Genomic DNA, 20,368 nt, shown 5'->3' with positions numbered 1-20,368 from the left:
GTAGTCAGATGTGTTATATGTAAGATTTATCCTCATCCTGTTCTTCAAACATTCCCCATATGTTCTTCAAACATTAGCTCATATTTTCTGACATAAATTTTAAAAATAGCTTATTTACTTTCATTAAAACTCTTTGGGTTTTGAATGAAAATTCACTGCATTTACAGACTAACATGTCTTATTATTAGAGAGTTCCAGTAGTAGATTATCTATGCTTTTTGTTTGATAATTATATTTTTTAAATTTAGGCCTTTTACATATTTTATTAGGTTCATTCTAAGGTGCCATATAGTTTTGATTACTATTGTCAACTGAGTCTTTTTATTATGCTCTATGTCCTAGTTTGATATCAACAGTGTATCCAAAACTAGTGACTTTTATTTATTCACAATTTTGTTTTTCCATTGTGTTTCTGGTATCGCTTACTATAGTTGGTGGGTTCTACCTACCAACGCAATGTTGAAAAACAGTGGTGCTAGTGGATCTCCTGATCTTGTTCCTAACATAATGGATGATTCTAGACAACTTCCAGTAAGTATGATTTTTAATAGATGCTTTTCATTAGATTATGGAAGACTGCTTATATGCCAAGTATGAATAATGAAAGAATGATGAATTTTGCCTATGCCTTTTCTACATTTATTAATATGCTCTTAGGCTGTTCTCTTTAGCCCGTTAAAACAGTGTATTGCATTAATGTTCTACACACTGAGGCATCCTTGCATTCCTGGGATAAGCATCCTTAGTTATGATTTATCATATTTCATCTAATCTAACCTGCCATTGATTGTGAGATGCATTATTATTTAATGAACATCTAAGGAATAACAAAAATAAAGTTTCATGGAAATTATGACCCCATAATTTCATATCACTCAGAATTATTATTTCATACTTATTGAAAGACCTGTTAGGTTTATACAAATACAGTTTTTATTACTTGACACATAATAATATAATTTATATTATATAGAGAGAAATAAATTCCTTAATTTTTTTTTATTTTTTACATTCAGAGTTTGAATGTATTGCAATAAGAAACTATAATGCAGATTTATCTATGGGGATTTTTATTTCACAGGCCCCATAAAGCACTTAGTTGTTACTTCAAAAGGAATATGAAACTGTTGTCATTCCTTCAATAACAAATATTTACTTCATACATATTTATTCTTCATTAGTTTTTTTCTAGTCTTCTAACACACAAAATAACTTCAGTTCAAATGCTAATTCATTCTGTGTTTTTTGTTGAACCAATTTCAAATGGAAAATAACCTTAACAGACAAAATACCTAAAGTGACAGTAATAAGAAGAGCTGTGAACAAGGTCATGTATGTGCAGTTCATGGAAACTACTTATAAATTTGCCAAGACTTAACAGAGCCCTCCCTCAAATGTTTTCAAGGACTGGGCAGGATTACAAAAGGAGGGCCATTTAACATGTCTCCATAATTTTTTTCTGTATTTAAAAATTAGAAATTAATCTAATAAGCTGTTAAATATAATGCTTCTTACATCTGATTTGAAAATTATTCTTTCAAAAAGAAATAAATAAAACACACACATAAAGCTTTTTATATGATTAAAATTTGGCAAAATACCAAAGAATTTTTAATTTACTCTTGTGCATGACTTAGTATATACTTAATGGGTCAGCAATATTTAGTTGACTGACAATAAAAGAAATACATAATTAATAGCTTATTTTATTCCATAAGGCTAATTTTTATAGCCTTAATGTCAAGAAAATTTATAATTTTGTTATAACAACTATAAACATAATTTGTGTTCTATTGAGATTAATGATCTAATAAATTTTTTAAATTGCATCTAATTATATTAAAATTAATAGATTTAATACATGTTCTTCAAAAATATAAATTAGATAAGAACATAATTTTAATCTTTAAAATATAATCAATTACTATTCTTAAATGTAAAATATAAATCATAATTTAATATTATAAAATTTTAATCAAAATTCTTTGAATAAATGTGAAAATGTTTACTGCAAATTATATTACATATTAATAATATAGTCACAGTTCTGTGTTCAATATGCATCTAGTAGGCAATGTGAAATATTGATATTATACTTAGATAATACATCCATACATATAAAAGATATTTAAAGTTAATATAGCTTCTTTAATATCACAAAATATTCCTTAGCTAACATGTGCAATTCTTTTATATACTATGACTCACAAATGGGAACTATTAGAGAAGCAATAAAATATGCACACCACAGATAGGAAATGATACTTGCTGTATAAGAATCAGTTGTATCCATGCTACTCTAGAGGAAGGATGTGATAAGTTAATTCACCTGTCTTTTCTCGTACTCTATTTGTTTTCTATTGCTGTCCTAACAATTAGCACAAACTTAATGGCTTAAAAAAAATTTATAACATTTATTATCTTATAGTTCTGTAAGTCAGAAATCCAACATGGGTCTAACCAGACTGTTATCAAGGGTGTTATAAGGGTATCTGGAGGCTCTGAGGGAGAATCCATTTCCTTGTCTTTTCCAGGTTCTAGAGGCCATCTACATTCTTTGTGTTAACCAAAATTTCAGAGACAGAGACCTGATTGAAATAAAAGGGTGTTTTGGCAGTGGGGGCTGGGGGTGGTTAGCCTGGGAGACGCAGATGCAAGAAGCACTTGAATTGTGTTCCTCCCGACTACAAAATGGAGGAGGCTTATAAAGGCAAAAACCACAAGGTTACAGTAAGTTACATGAGTTGTTTATCAAGAATTGTAATTGAAGCTGGCAAGAGGTAGGGGTGCTTATTAAGTAAGGATTGGTTGGGGTCTGAAATAGTTGTATAGTTACAAAGGGGAACAACCTTGAGACATAAGGTTGCAGCTTGCAGATGTTGTTCTTAAAAAGGCTGGTGTACTTGGGTTGGGTATAGTTCACATAAAGTTCAAGTTCTCAGTGGTGCAGGGACATGTCTGAGACCAGGTCCTCAATGGCTGCCCGAATCCATTTTTGTATGCCTGAACTATGATTACTCCATTATAATTTCAATTTGTCCTCACTTGGTTCCTGTCTCCCACCTCTATCTTCAAAGCCAACAAAGAGTTGCATCTCTCTGACCATCTTGCATAGGTACTTAATCTCCTTTGGTCACGGCTGGAAGAGATCCTCTGTTTTAAGGTTCTATGTGATTAGCTTGGGCTCACCTGGATAATCCAGGGTCCTTAACCTTAATTACTTCTGAAAAATTCCTTTTGCCATGTAAAGTAACATATTCACAAAATCTGGATATTAGACCCTGGAATCTTGGATGGGCCATTATTCTGACTACATTTAAGCATAAATCTTTCTCTGTATAAATCTTTCCCATACCGTAAGGCAGTCTGTTTCCAACATATATAGCAGCAGAGCCCAGGCATATTCATGCCACTCAGATATAAGCAACTTTTGCTTCAAGGGAAAGAAAGATGTAGAAAAGTGTTTACTTGGGACTGGAAAAATGTTAGTCCAAGAATGAATATTATATTTATCACTTTGATTTATGCTAATGCTGAAAATCAGAACACAAGTGAGAGAAGTCTCTGAAATTTCTTTAAGTATTTATATTTTTGTAATATTTGTGATATATAGGATTCATCAAGGAATGGAGCTCAGAGCCCCTAAGGACCCTTCTTATCTGGGTCTAACTGCAGTATTAAAAATAAGTACAGGGTTACTACAACCAGGATGCCTTCCATAAAATATGAGAAACCAATGAACCAAAAGAATTATCCCCAGTTTCTTTTCCACACTTCAGAGTCATTCTAGTGGTTTACTGTTATTCCCAGATATATTCTTTCTAAGCACATGTTAAGACTGTACTTCTCTGACTCCATATTGTTAGTGTTAGTTCAGAAACTGTGAAGTTTTTGAGATTTTACTCTATTTTCAAGATGACAGGCTAGCTGTCAGAGTTTTATATTTATACCTTGACAGAAAATCTGAGGCCTTTGGGTCAGAGACAAAGAATTTATTACTCATGAAAAAAGCAGCAACAGCCAAAGTAACATCATAATATCTCTTCCCAAATCCCAGTCCACACAGGGTGACATGGTGAGGGCTAGATGGTATTTGCACACGCAATGGAATGTAATAAAGGAAAGGAATTCTGAGTTTATGAGACTTTGATCTTATATCAGGATACCTGCAACAGACCCATCTTTCCTTCTGGAAAGAAAAAAGATTTTATCTTCACTCTGGAGGGTAGACTAATCTTTCCCTAGAAATGGAAAGAAAATGTCTTTTTCTTTACTATCCTGGAACATCTCCAGGGAGGAAGACATCCCTAAACTTTACTATCCTGGAATATGTTCTTATACTAACATCATTACCTAAGTATAAATGTCTTAGCTCATATCACTCAGAAACATGAGATATGCATGTGTAATCATCTCTCAACAGTTGGACATGGTCAGATGACCTGCTTTGGTTAATAAATTATGAATGGAAATGATATTTCTTCTAGACGGAGTCTTCCAGTAAGTGATTCATTATGTTGCTTCCTCTGTCCTCAGAGACAAGCAAAAATATAAATGAGAGATACTACCTACAGTAGGCAGCTTTTCAGAATTACCATGACATGAAACAAAGCCTATGGTAACCCAAGATATGCATATAAGCAAAAAATAAACCATTATTCTTTAAGCTACTAAGATTTAGGGATTGGGTTTTTGTTACTGCACCATAATTTAACCTAGTCTAACTGATACACCAAGAAAATTAAGTGTTATGTTCTCTGAATTCTGGCTCCATTTACTTTTTTACCTTCTAATACATATCTTTGTTTTACTTAAAAGATGGAAAACAATATTTACTATTCTTTAAAGTATTTGGTAGTTCTATGCATTCTTTTCCATTGCTCAGTCTTTATCTTACCTACCCATGTCTCCAATAGATAAAATCCTGCTCATCTTTCAAGACAAAGACTTAGTGTCACCTTTTAAACAAAGTCTTCCCTAATTCCTCTGAAGAAAAATTATAATTTTCAAGCATACCACTATTTGATAATTATGTGTTGTATTTTTTTTCAAATTCTCCATTATTTCATAGTCATATATACATATCTGTCATACAAGGAACAGGAATAGGTTACTGGACATCGGGGGCTATATCAAAGGACATAGCATCAGGCTTTGCACAAATAGGAATTAATAATACTTACAGAGTTGCATGATTTTCAGTTTTAACATATTTATAAGCTTCTAAGAGGTATGCAAAAGCATTTTCTTACAAGTGAGTTAAAATTCTTTGTTTTATGTAAAGAGTCTGGAATTGTTAAACACATTTACATTATCACATATTTTAGAAATGTAAATCACAACAAAGATATATCTATTTTTATCACAAACCCAAAATTATTTATGGGCCTGCACATATACAAGACAATAATCAAACTCAAGTGCCTCAGGAGGCTAAGCATGTAAGCAGTTGGAGAGGCTGTGACTCTATGGCAAACTGGAGAACGTTGCTTCCTTTAAAAGAGGCAGCCACTGAAGAGTCCTAACAATCACACAATGAAGAAATGTAGGGCTAGTAATACCAGATCTTTCAAATTATCAACCAATGCTGAACATAAAGAAATTTATGCAAAGTATATTTATTTTAAAAATTCAGGGCAAACAATGAACATTGCCTAGTTTTAACTTCAGGCATCTAGCCTTCAGGTATGTACATTTTAAAAAATCATCTAATATCTACTTCATTAAAATAAATTAATTAGCATAGCTACATTAATAATTATCAAAAAATGATTCATTGATTTTACAATTAGAATTATCACTATGGAATTTATCTTTTGCAAATTATGTTGTTCTAACGCCTTTGTCTTTAATCAATGCATTCAAAATCACATAGAATCTTTTGTTTTTAAATTATGTGATTTCCAATAACAAATATATGGGGAGATACTATCACTTTTATCCATATTGTATAATTGTCTTTTGTTTTATTCTCTGACAATTCTAGTTGCTTTGAAGATCATAAATTCCCTAATTAAAATTCCTAACAGTTGTATCCTATTTGCATTTTTCTCTCTTAAGAGCTTTGCAATAAGAAATATTGTTTCCATGAACTCCCAGTTTCCCCTATCCCATCCGGTTTCTATCAATATTTCTCAAAAGAAAAGAATAGTTTCAATCCCTTTGACTTTTTTTCCAAAGTCTTAATTTGTTCTGAATTGAAAAAGATGGATAGACAGCTATCTTGAAGAACATGATGTTGGTTGGTTCCCAGTATGAAAAATGAAATGCTATAAATTTAACATTAGTCTACCTGGCAGGAGAGAAAGGATTTCTACCTGTCTTTTTCTCTATAGTTAAAATTTCTGAACTCACTCTCAATTCAAGTACTAAAGTTTCTGAGAAAAATCACATTTAAGCTCAGGGTACCAGCCTACCATATCCAGATTTTGTTTGCAATACAAATTGTACCCTCAGGAAAATATTTTTAAAATTGACCTAATGATGACTCCAAGGTCTAAAATATGCAGAAATTTTGACCCAACAGTCCTAATACTTTTTAGCTGAGAACTTATATTTCAACACAGCTTCTCACTGTTTTTCTACAGGTGCATCCACATAATATCCACAATGCACTGGTCAATGGCCTTTCCTTCTAGAACAGGAAACAAGTTTCAGGAATCCCTTTTCCCCTATAGGTCCAAGATTGCTCCAGCACAGGGCCTAGTACGCTGTGACCTTTTGTTCAATGAATACATTTGTTTGAGTACATTTATTGAGTTTTAAGGTATCAAAACAAATATAATCTAATCTTAACGAGTAAATTTCAGTGTTAGAATCAGCTTTAAACTGTTCACACAGGTTTCTTAATATTGGCCACGATATATTTCTTTTCTCAACATTTCTGTATGTCAGTAATGCAAAGAAATTGACCTAACTGCAGTTAAGTACAGCATAACAATTAGGATCACAGGATCTGTAGTGAAATTACTGGCCTTCTGATCCTTATTATTCATTTATAGATTTAACTAATTAAATGAGCTCATGCACAAAAGTGTTTATCCCAGTGCTTGACACATGGGAAGCTTATGTTTTATTTCATGTGTATGGACCCCTCCCAACACCGAAGGAGGGACCCTAGAAACATCTTTTCATTTTCTCACACGTGGAATTTTTACAAGCTTAAACTAATTTAACTCTGGTGATTCCTATCTCTTTCCATTAGTATTTCCTCTTCATCATTTTTTTTTTTTTTTTTTTGGTTTTGTGCCAAGTACAATGGAATAGTTATGGACATTTTCAAGATCAGGCTAAGGGGAAGTTGAGTTGGAAATACAAATTTTAGTTTAAGGTTAGGAGATATATGTATGGGTTCTGTATAATTTCTGTGTATTATTACTATATTAGTTTTCTGTCACTATATAACAAATAACTGTAGATTTAGTTGCTTAAAACAATATTGATTTTTTTATCTAAAATTCATAAAAGTCAGAAGTCTGAACACGGCTGTGCAGGGTTCTATAACTGGGGTTTTACAAAGCATAAATCAAGGTGTTGGCTTGACTTCTTTCCTTTCTGTAACTCAGGGTCCTCTTTTAAGCATATGGGTTTTTTGGTAGAATTAAGCTCCTTGCTTTTGTAGGACTGAGACCTCCATTATCTTTCTGCCTATCAGACAGTGGTTCTCTGTTTCTAGAGGCCACCTGCAGTTCCTTGCCATGTGTCTCCCTCTATAAGCCTTCTTTTTGATAGATCTCCATGCTCTGAATCTCTTACTTCAGGAAGAGCCTTTTAGGGCTTACCTAATTAGGTCAGGCCAACCCAGGATGATCACCCTTTTGATCAACTCAAAGTCGACTGATTTAGGACCTTAGTTACACCCATAGAATCCTTTCACCTTTGTCATATAAATAAACTTAATTAGGGGAGTGCTGGACATCATATCGACAGTTCTGCCCACACTCAAGCAGAAAGGATTATACAGGGTGTATACAGCAAGGGGCTGAAATCTCAGAATTCATCTCAGAATTCTGCCTATCATAGTGAATTACTGCTAGCCATACCAGAGTAGAGATGGCTTTCAGTAAGATGCTTACCAAGTGCTTTGATGACTCACTAGGCAATATGACCCTAAAGAGCAGAGCCAGATATCACATAATGATATGAATGGGTCTTTAGCTCCTGGTAATAAAGTTATGATAGTACATAAATCTAAAACAACTTGAAATTTCCTGAAGTCTGACAGCATGCATGAAAATTAGTAGAATTTCCCTCAAATTTGACAGTAATCCTAAAAATTTACATTGTACTAATAAGGAGTGAGGCTAAAAGAAACTTTTCAAAACACCAAATTATAAAAATCAGATCCCAGTCAACCATGCTAGAGGAAAGAATAAATTGCCTTTCTCTTTGGAAAATCTTGTCATTTAAAAGGACAAAAACTGTAAAACATGTAAGAATATATTATAGAAGTGCTGTTGTGGTTACCATTGTTGCTTTTTAAATTGTGGATATATATGTGACTTTTGACAGCTTTTAAAATTATGTGATGCTTGGGGAAGCGACAACTGGATGAAGTTAGTCAAAAGGTACAAACTTGAAGTTATATGATAACTAAGTACTAGAAATGTAATATACAAAAGGATATATATGGGATAAATATAATTAACACCGTTGTATGTTATATATGAAAATCATTAAGAGAGTAAATCCTGAGTCCTCATTACAAGGAAAAATTATTTTTCTATCCTTTTAATTTTGTACTTATAATATATGAGATGATGGTTGTTCAGTAAATTTACTGTGGTAATCATTTCATGATGTATGTAAGTCAAGTCATTATGCTGTACACCTTAAACTTATACAGTATGTATGTATAAGCTGTATGTCAATTATATTTCAATAAAACAGGAAAAACATTTTTAAAATTTGTGATATGTTTTAATTATTTTATTCATTCTAGAAATATTTAATTTCTAATTATTCTTTTTCTTGAGGAGGTTCCATATTTGTTTCCACAAAATTTTTCACTCCGTTAACATTATAATGGTTATTGTTAAACTTTAAATATATAGAGTTTGGGGTCACATATGCCAGGATGTCTGCAGTTGGGAGAAAACTGACTCATGGTCATTAATATTAAAAACAGAAAATATAAAATATAAATAAATAAAAAAACCCAAACTCCATCATATAAAGATGAACACTGCTAACATTTCATGGTAGAATCAATCTGTCATCCTCTAAATGATCTGGACATGTATTTTATTGGTTATCTTTATTATGAATATAGATCTACTCATTAGGGGTTTCTTACAGGTTTTCTTTTAAAAATCATATCTATAATGCATCATACAAGAGTTCATGTTTTGGTTTCTTAAAAGTAGAGTAAGAACTTAAAAGCAATTGTAAAGTAATCTGAGGGCAGACTTCTAGATTTCATATTATTTTTTCCCTATGAAAGTACTTGTTTTGTTTAGCAACCCAGATGGTTGAGTCTTCTAAAATATTAACTTATGAATCATAGTGTCAATAGAAATAATTAATAAACAGTCTATAATAGGAAAAGAAAAGAGTTTTATCTGAGCCAAACTGAGGACTATAGCCCAGGAGAAACAGGTTCAAGAAGCACGGGAATTGTGTTCCATAAGACCACAAAATGGGGGAGGCTATATAGGCAAAAACTGCAGAATTATATAAGTTGTTTGTCAAGAATTATAATTGGAGCTGGCAAGAAGCAAAGATGCTGGTTAAAGAAGGATTGATTAGGGTCTAAAATGGTTGCATAGTTACAAGGGGAGAGCTTGAGACCACAAGTTTGCACCTTGCAGCTGCTAGCAGATATTGTTTTGAGAACAGCTGGTGGTGTCTTTGAGTCTGATACAGTTCAGAAAATTCAGGTTCTCAAGGATGCAGGAACGTGTCTGAAACCACATCCGCAATGGCCACCCAGCTCCATTTTCGATGTCTGAACCACAGTTACTCCAATTTGATTTTTAAATGCATTCTTTTCTTTAATGGTTAAAACAAATATAAAATGTATGTTTAATAGGTCACAGAATTTGCAAACGAAGCAACCGACAAGGACTTAATAACCAAAATATACAAACAGCTCATGCAGCTCAGTATCAAAACAACAAACAACCCAATCAAAAAATGGGCAGAAGATCTAAATAGACATTTCTCCAAAGAAGACATACAGATGGATAAAAAGCACATGAAAAGATGCTCAACATCACTAATTATTAGAGAAATGCAAATCAAAAACTACAAATAGGTATCACCTCACACCAGTCAGAATGGTCATCAAAAAATCTACAAACAATATATGTTGGAGAGGGTGTGGAGAAAAGGGAACCTTCCTACACTGCTGGTGGGAATGCAAACTGGTACAGCCACTATGGAGAACAATATGGAGGTTCCTTAAAAAACTAAAAACAGAGCTACCATATGATCCAGCAATACCACTCCTAGGCATATATCCTGAGAAAAACATAACTCGAAAAGATACATGCACCCCAGTGTTCCTTGCAGCACTATTTACAGTAGCCAAGACATGGAAGCAACCTAAACGCCCATCAACAGAGGAAGTGGCACATATATATGATGGAATATTAGCCATAAAAAGAACAAAATAATGCCATTTGCAGAAACATGAATGGACCTAGAGATTGTCATACTGAGTGAAGTAAGTCACACAGAGAAATACAATTATCATATGATGTTGCTTATATGTGGAATCTATAAAAAGGGGGGGGTACAAATGAACTTATTTACAAAACAGAAATAAAGTTACAGATGTAGAAAACAAACTTATGGTTACCAGGGGGTAAGGGGGGGTAGGGATAAATTGGAAGCTTGGGATTGACATATACACACTACTATATATAAAATAGATAACAAATAACGACCTACTGTATAGCACAGGGAACTCTACTCAATACTCTGTAATGACCTATATGGGAAAAGAATCTAAAAAAGAGAGGATATATGTACATGTATAACTGATTCACTTTGCTGTACACCTGAAACTAACACAACATTGTAAATCAAATATATGCCAATACAAATTTAAAATAAAAACAAATAGGTCACAAAACAGGCTATTCTACTGATAGTATAAAGTTTAAGTTAAATCATGTATAAGCCAGATTGACCTCCCTATACCTCAATATGTGAAAATTTCTTCCATTAATAAAAACATTTTTTCACAGTAACATTTTTGCAGTGCAAATTCAAGCACATAAGATTCTTGGTTAACTGGAGCATAGCTTACTATCCTAGATTTTTTAGAATGAGTTGGTTTTCTATATATTCTACAGGTATATTAAGAACATTGATTAATTAGTTGATCAAACAGAGGTGAGTTAAGAGGAGATGTAGTGAGCAACATTCATATATTTTTACTTTGCATATATTCAAGTATATACTTACTGGCATGATTAGGATTCTTTTGTTTATACTATTGTACAATGCTTTTATCTCTTGGTAATACAGCATAGATATTTTTCTCTGTCATTCACTATGTTTCTACAGTGACAATTTAGCTTTGATTTTGACTTCACCATAGCTAATTTAATCTGATCTTGGGGTTTTTTTCCAATAAATTATTTGAAGTACACTGTAATATTTTGCAAATATTGCATAGTAATATTTGTGCTATTTCCTGGAGTTATTTCTCCTTTCTTTTACAATTTTATACTTGTCTTTTCTACTAAATGAAATTGATGTTTTCAAGCTTTTATCATGCTAATTACCCATAGATTGAATTTTTAGTTATAGAATTTCTAATTTCTAGAATATTTATTCACACGTTTACTTTTGTATCCTTATTTTTTTCTTTAATGTCCACTGATGTCTTTAAGGTTGGCATATATATCAAATAAAAATATAGGACACCGAGTTAAATTTTAGTTTCAGACAATGACAATCAATATTTAGGACATACTTATAAAAAACCTGATATTCAAATTGGACTGGGTATCCAGTATTTTATCTGGCCATTCTATCATTTTTTATTGAATTTTTAATTAGTATGTTTCCAGTAGTTATTGTCTAACAATGAAATTATATGACTCCGCACTTGCCTCCCACAAAGTTTTGGCCATAGTTTTGAGTGTTTGTACTGTTTTTTATTTAAACATAATATTCCATTTACCTTTTTGACTGCATTTTTTACTCAGTTATTATGAAGAGTTTTAAATGTGGGTGTTCTGAAATACTTAGAATTCTATCAAATTTTATTTTATTAATGGTTCTGTTGTTGTTTTATCTGACATTAGACATAATTTAGTGGAATTGTGGAAATTTAGTGAATGTTTATTTGTACTTAATAATATGATTGACAATAGAGAGATGATCATACGTCAGACACTGTTTTCAATAACCTAGGAAGAATATCTTACATTAGCCTTATAACAACACTGTGCAGAAAGTGTTATTTCCAATAGACAAGTAATCTATGATTCAGAAAGTTTAAATAACCTTCTCCAAGTGTCACAATTCACATGTAAGATTGTTAGATTGAAACCTAGGACTTTCTGAACACAAATGCTGAGCTCACCTGGAGACCAACAGAAACCTGGGAATTGAGCACCATTCATTACCAACAGCCCAAGGTCAGAAACCTGCAGTGGTTCTTCAGAGTTCAAGAGAGGATGGTTCTTCCTTCCCTCAATGTTTTGCTCAGCCTGTGGTGCTCCATGCCAAAACTGGTAGCATGCAGTTCTTAGATTCACCCACTCTACTACCCCACTGGTATGTAAGCTGCCAACATGTTTGGGGCACAGCAATTCTCAGTTTCTTGTATCCAATAGATTTCAGTTTCAGAAAATTTTTTCTTCAAAGACAAATGTATATGGTGCAAAAACCTGCCTATTTGTTTTGTCTTTACATTGATACTAACATCTTAGGTATGTTGTATTATTGATATTTGCACTGGGCTTTTGACACAAAGTTTTTCTTTGAATCAAAGCTTATCTTTGATTCATGGATGGAAAGGTCTTATCACTCTAACCCTGGCTTCTTATGCAAAAATCTTCCTATTCTTTCCTCAACATTATTAATTGCTGGCAAAAATATTAAAGTTTCACTTCATAAGATAAATATTGTCCTCAATTATAGGATTATTTTTCTGTACAGTTTTTGTTTATAAAAAACAAAGATTTTTTAAAAAATCTTTCCTAATATATACTTCTGTTTCCAACAATACTTTAATGCTAGGCTATTTTGTATAAAAAGCATCAATTGCTATGTTAATTTTCCTTCAAATTGTTATGGTTATGAAAATAAAATAGTTATTTTACATTGAATTACTTTTGCCTTGAATTTCAATCTTCTTAATTTTGATATGAAAGATTTTTTGTTTGTTTTTAGTATTTCTGCTTGTTTCATATCTTATTTTTAAAATGTCTATGATATACTTATGTATATCTCTTCTGAATAGCTTATATATTTTCTTTTATACAATAGGAGACTGTTGACTTTGAAAAAAATTATATTTATTTTCAAAGTTGATTTGTTAGATATAAAGAGTTTTTTGATTTATATATTTATACAGCAAATTTTTCCAACTCTTATATTTTACTTACATATAGTAAAAATAATTTTTATAGATATTCTAGGGTGAGTTTGATTCTGCATGTTATTCTTTTTTTTGCATGAATTTGTCACCTACAAATTGGCACTTGCCATCTACCTCTACAAATTAAGAGCCACTGCAGCTACTGACCTTCAACACCCCCTGAAAGGAGCTCAGGGTGCAGATCAGGGATGAGGCACTCTGTGCTCTGAGAAAAACTGGCAGAAGCGGTCTTCAGATAGATATTTTCAGGAGACGATTTCATGAGCCCAATTTTTGCATCTCCTCATATCTAGAAAAGCACTAAAATCCTTCACGATGACGTCTGCTCCTTGTGACTAACAGTAACCTTCAAGAGACTAGCAGAAACCTTCTGCAAACAAATATGTGCTTGATTGCATATACTCCCCCTTCACCAAAATCACATATATACTGATCTTTCCCCCTACCTCTTTGGAGCAGTTTCTGAGAGGTATCTGAAATGCTGTCTCCCAGGCTATAGTCCTCATTTTGCCCCAAATAAAACTGAACTCACAGCTCTCACGTTGTGCATTTTTTCCCTCAGTCGACACTTTTGACTCCTAAACGTACATTGCATTCATAAAAGTATAGATACTCGTGGAATCCTATCACAAGAAAGGATATTGACTATTTTATATATATCTGAATGGATTCTAATCTAAGTAAAATCTCTCTTCGATAGCACTGATCTCACTTATTCATCTCAGGTTATTCTTTTAAAAAAATGTTTTGTAAGTTGCTTTCATTTCTGCTTTTTTTCTTTCCGGTTAGTTTTGTTGTTGTTTCTTTCCACGTTTATAGGTAAGTTTACATTTTACCTTACTTTTACTAGTGACAGTTTGAAAATATTCAAAACACAATATTCCTTAATTATTAAGAGACAACTTTAAACTGTGATGACTGGCACTACCCTCAGTAAAATGAGGAAATTAACAAATGTTTCCTTCATCCTTAACCAATTATTTTGATTGTTACTGTATTAATCTATAATTGACAGATTTTACTTCCAAATACCTTTTTGAAAGATTTTATATTTGCATTTTTTGCAAACATTACCATTGTTTCTACTCAGTGCTTTCAATTCTCACTGCAAGTCTATCTACTTCAATACTCCCGAGATACTCTGATCCATATCTTTGTAAGCTAGACGTTTTTGTATTTTTGCTTTTCATCATTGTTTTTATTTTTCCTTTCAGAAAAGATATGTGAGTAGAAAAATAGTTGAGTCTGTGCATACTTGTTACTTTCCCAAATGCAGAATATCTTCAACTTGGGTCACAGCTTGGGTAAAACATTCTTGAAATATTTTGACTATGAGAAATAGACAAAGAAATATTCAAAAGAAAGGATTTTTTCCAATTTTTAAAAAATGAAAATATCTGCCTTTCTAATATTGAGACATTTAAGCAAAGAATTAATTTTTTTTTACAATTTTTAAACACTCTGAGTCAATAGTCTCCTATTTTTTTTAATAATTGTTCCAATTTCTAGTAAAACCTAATAAAATGAATTAGAAGATTCTTATCCCCAAAAGCATGAAATTGACAATCATGTTCATTTCAACTTTGGAAAAAGGGATGCAATATTATTAAATTAATCCTGACCAGTGAAGATATTTATAAGCAATTGCAGTGCAAACATTAGAGGAACAAGCCTATAATTTGAAATCAGGTTTAATTGACTTAAGGTAGCAACAGAGCCTCTTCAGAAGAACTGTGGGAAGTGGGAAGTGGTGTCATTTCTAAGGTTTAGGTTCCCACTAAAGGTTTTGAGAAGGATGTAAGGGAAGTAGGGATAAGTGGTGGATGGTTTTGTTTCTGAGTCAGATTAGTAAGGGGGATTCACTAAGGACAGCACATCCACAGCACCCTTGTGTGTGTGTGTGTGTGTGTTTAAAAAGCAACATCACTGAGAAGGATTGGCTATGGTATTTTATAGCTACCACATGACCCTGCAAGAAACTATGTTTCTGATCTTTGTAGCTGGCTTTATCTCTATCCTCACAACCTAAGGGAACTGCACGACTGCTCTTTCCTTTTGCAGTTTGATGTGCTTTTAACTTTTTCAAAACCCAGACTTTTTTTTTTTTTTTTTTTAATTCTTTGAAACGTGAACATCTGACTTAGAACTTTTTCATTCATCAAGAAAAGAAGTATCAACTTCAACTACAACATCCAATAAGGGATAACTATTACTTAATGGCCTGTAGCTACTGTTTTATGTAAAATAATGATCTCAGACAGTTTAAACAAAGAAATTAATAAGGCCAAAGAAAGGAAAGAGAAAGGTTGACTTAGTCTGATTATTTGTCAAAGAGAAAGAACAAGGTTAAAGACAAGCACAAGGTCTTTGCTTGTCTCTTGTGTCTTATAATTCTATAGCTGTATTTCTCCAATGGCTTGTAATAACTGTGTAGTATTCACTGCCCAGATTACACTGTTTATTAATCTCCTGGTATCTGAAGTATATCAATAAAAAGAAAAATAAAGCCCTAAAAAAACTTTAAAAATGAAATAGCTAGCTACATTTTAGATGACTACCTTAAATTTGCCCAAATAAAAGACATATTCAGTTTGTAATTTATTGATAATTGCCCACTATTTAAAAAAAAAAAAGGAGAACTAAAATTCAAAGTCTAAGGGAAGATAGGAATAACTATAAGAATTCCATCAAATATTCTGAAACAGGAAAAGGGACCATATTGCAGTATTGAGATGATAAGAAATATGGCTCAAAAGCAATATCCACTTTAGTAAGCAATAGCAGTTGGGGCTCTGGGAGTATAGTTTCACTGCAAACATAAATGTACATCATACATGAAGTGTGATAGTCCCTGAATCAGAGATCTGTAAAAAAATTTTAAAAGGCTACAGTGGATGCTTAAATGTCAGAAACATGAATGTAGTTGGTTTATTTCCCTCAATTTTATTGATATAATTTACATTCAGCTCTGTATAAGTTTAAGTTATACAGCATAATGACTTGACTTACATATATTGTGACTTACATATATCCCTTATTTTTAATTTGGCAATTTAGCATTGCTCTTTTTATCCCTTTCTGCTATTTGATAGTCTGAGAATTATAGACAGCCTAGAATTTATTTCAATTATTTTATTGTTTATTATTTATCTGATTAGCATGCAAAGTATTCAGTGTTCAATTCTATGCCACTTATATGTTCTAACAGTCCAATTCAGTGCTCTTAATACCTTGCAAATTCCTTCCTGTCTTTTAATCCCCATATCCACTGCTTTGGCCCAGGTTACTATCATTAAAGTGAATAAGATAACCTTTTATATGGTCCCCTCCCTTGCTTTTGCTCTTGCCTATTCCATCCACATTGGGCAGCAAAAAGTAGTTTCTGTTAACACTAGTATGAAGACTCCAATCTCTTTCCTCATACTAAAATTTGGTAAGAAATAACTTGCTGTTACATTAAAAAAGTTTTAACACTTTGGACATACAATAGTAGAGTTTTTAAAATCAGTTTCTTAACAGATAACTTGCTCATTTATAACTGCAGGAAATTTGAGAGTTTTAAAAAGATCCAGTGACCTAAATATTTTGTTTTTCTGTGAACAATCTGCAAAGACAGAAGGCACTCAAAGTTAACATGCTGTCAAAATCCATATTATATTCTCAAGTGTTTAATTTGTAATCAAGTATGGATAAGCTTAAGTTAAATGTAGTTGTAACAGTACTTTGCATTTTCACTCTGATTTCCAAACATTTTAAACATAAGTTTTTAAGATTCAATCTGGTTTCTAAGTTATCTGGTTACTTATAACACTTTGCAAATGACAAATAAAATATGAGTAGCTGCAATGAGCAGGCTAATTTCAATGGCTTATTGGAATACTTTTCAGATGTGTCTAAGTATTAAAATGCTGCAGGGGCACAAATACCATCAAATACCTATTCCTCTGAAAATAATGGGATACTAAATATGTTCAAATTCCAGATGGTTATAACAATTAATGGAACAATAAGCCAAAAGAAGAACAATTTATTGGCTTTAAAAAAAATCTGTCTTCTACTTTTAAGATTATAGCATAATAAATGTACTAGAATGAAATTATCACCCTTCTTGGATTTTTGAAATCTTTGCTTGTCTCTTATGTCTTATAATTCTATAGCTGTATTTCTCCAATGGCTTGTAATAACTGTGTAGTATTCACTGCCCAGATTACACTGTTTATTAATCTCCTAGTATCTGAAGTATAGCAATAAAAAGAAAAATAAAACCCTAAAAAATCTTTAAAAATGAAACAGCTAGCTACCTTTTAGATGACTACCTTAAATTTGCCCAAATAAAAGACATATTCAGTTTGTAATTTATTGATAATTTTCCACCATTTAAAAAAAATAAAGAGAACTAAAATTCAAAGTAACAGTGGGAAGTATAATTCATCCCTATGACAAATTAACTTGATTAACTTGTGTAATTAGTGACCACTATCTCTTGTGATTGAAGAAAGTATCTTTATGGAACACATTTAATAAAGAAGAAATTTATTTTATTAGAGCAGTTCAATGTGACCAATGAGTTTTTAGAGGTACGTGGATGAGAAAAAAAATTTTAGTACAGCATTTATTATAATTCAAGAAATTTTCTTAACCTAATAATCTAAATGGGATATTAAATTCAATGTTAAAATGTAATAGGGGAAAAAATCATTAAAAGAACAACTTTTGGAAGCCATTTATCTAATCCTCTCCTCGTACTTTTTTAGGGTGATGGTGATGATATGTACACCTTAGTTAATTAGATGATAGGCTACAGTTAGAAACATCCAATTAACAATAATCCATACTTTCAAATTCTAAAACTCTTTTATGTCATTGTAAACCACCAAAATCTTGTATGTAAGACAAGAGAATATGTCCAGACACTGGGAGGATGAGCTGAGGCAGATCCAGAGAGTGAGAACATGTTTTCTCCCAAATCAAGAGGTAAATGCTTATAGAAAACCTTGGCTATAAGTATAAACCCTGAAAATTTTTTACTTTGGAGGGTAGAGGCAGATGTCTTTTATGACAGAAATTGGGGGAGAGAGGCTAGAGAAATTTTCAAAAGACAAAGACATTTCACTTTTTCTTCATCAGCATGTACCTAGAAGGTTCTTATTGGAACAAACATTTGGGGACCAGGTATTCATAATTTTGAACTAGTTAGTTTACACACTGATAACTAATATCCTTTAGAAAAGAATATACAATATATTTCCAAAACCCATAGAAAATTCCAGGGACCTCTTCATGTTCCTTTATTAACTCATTTAATGAAGGACTTAATTTTCAAGCTGCAGTGGTTGTTGTTGTTCCATTTATTTCTTCTTACATAACAAATGGCCCAAATTTAGTGGTTTAAAAACAAACAAACAAAAAAATCTCTACTGGTTCAGTGACTTGACTAAGCTCAGGTGAATGATTCCCACTTGAGGCCTCCTATTTCGGTCCACTCAAAGGAGGTGACCCACTAACTTGGGTGGCAAAAGTGTCTGGTTGTTGGCTGGGAACTAACCTGGAGTCATAGACCAGAATCCCTATATGTGAACTTGCCACATGGCTTGGGTTTCTCTTCTCACAGCATGGTAGTTGGTTCCTGAGTGAGAGCATTCCAAGAGTGATTGTCCCATAAGATAAGAAGTGACAGATGCTTGCTACTAGACCAGCATCATTCCTGACATATTCTAATGGTAGAACACTCACCCTACACTTGTCTTGATCAAAAAAAAAATATATATATATAGACACACTCCAATTTTTGATGGGGAAAAGGCAAGACCACATTGCAGAAAGAGTATATGGAATAGGAGCTATTGTTGCAATTCTTGGAAAATACACTGTCATATTTGTAATAGAAATAATAAATTAGGGAGAGATCTATGTGCCTTGTTAAATATTTAGCCATATAAACTTTTGTCAACTATTCTTATCATTATCCCAAATATATAGACCTGTATAATTTCTCACATCTTGATTTCTATTTCATGTAGCTGGTATGAAGGAATACTTCATTAATCTGGCTTGGATCAACAGCTTGGTTACAAGGTAGGAGAGTGTTGCCCTTACCACAAAACTAGCACCCTTATAAATGTACTCCAAAAGTCAGAAAGAGAAAAACAAATACTGTATATTAACGCATATATGTGGAATCTAGAAAAATGGTATACATGATCTTATTTGCAAAGCAGAAATAGAAACACAGATGTAGAGAACAAAGGTATGGATACCAAGGGGGAAAGGGGGGTGGGATGAATTGGGAGATTGGGATTGACATATACACACTACTATGTATAAAACAGATAACTAATGAGAACCTACTGTATAGCACAGGGAACTCTACTTGGTGCTCTGTGGTGACCTAAATGGGAAGGAAATCCAAATAAAGAGGAGATATATGTATACATATGTCTGACTCACTTTGCCTTACAGCAGAAGCTGACACAGTAGTGTAAAGCAACTATACACCAATAAAAATAATAAAAATTTAAAAATAAAGTGAATAAATAAACAAAAAAATGTACTCCAACTCACAAGATGGATTCAGGGTCTAGGAGTGAGAAAGGTAAAGTATATAAATTCCCATTAAGAAAAAACTGATAAAACTCGGGTGAGTAGATAAATCCAAGTTTAGGTTCTTTTGGCCCGTTAGGTCACTGTTTTTCCTTCTATGTAAGGTAGGCAGCCTCACAAGTATGGTATAATTCCCTAATATTAGAACATCAGACAGCAATGTCTATTAGTGCTCAATAGTAAGAAATTACCTCATTTCTTCAACAT

General features: G+C 32.5%; 1 pseudogene across 1 annotated transcript in view; it reads left to right on the top strand.

The window, feature by feature from the left end:
* The first annotated feature begins 456 nt into the window (after nt 1-456).
* LOC309629523 (protein VCF1 pseudogene) overlaps nt 457-20,368 on the top strand; it is a 74,558-nt pseudogene continuing 54,646 nt past the window's right edge. The window contains exon 1 of the transcript in view: nt 457-531. The product of the transcript in view is annotated as a protein VCF1 pseudogene (transcript). The remainder of the gene's footprint in view (nt 532-20,368) is intronic.

This window comes from Balaenoptera borealis (assembly GCF_965194805.1).
Source record: "Balaenoptera borealis genome assembly, chromosome: 5".
NCBI lineage: Eukaryota > Metazoa > Chordata > Mammalia > Artiodactyla > Balaenopteridae > Balaenoptera > Balaenoptera borealis.
This window is presented reverse-complemented; position numbering and strand designations above follow the sequence as displayed.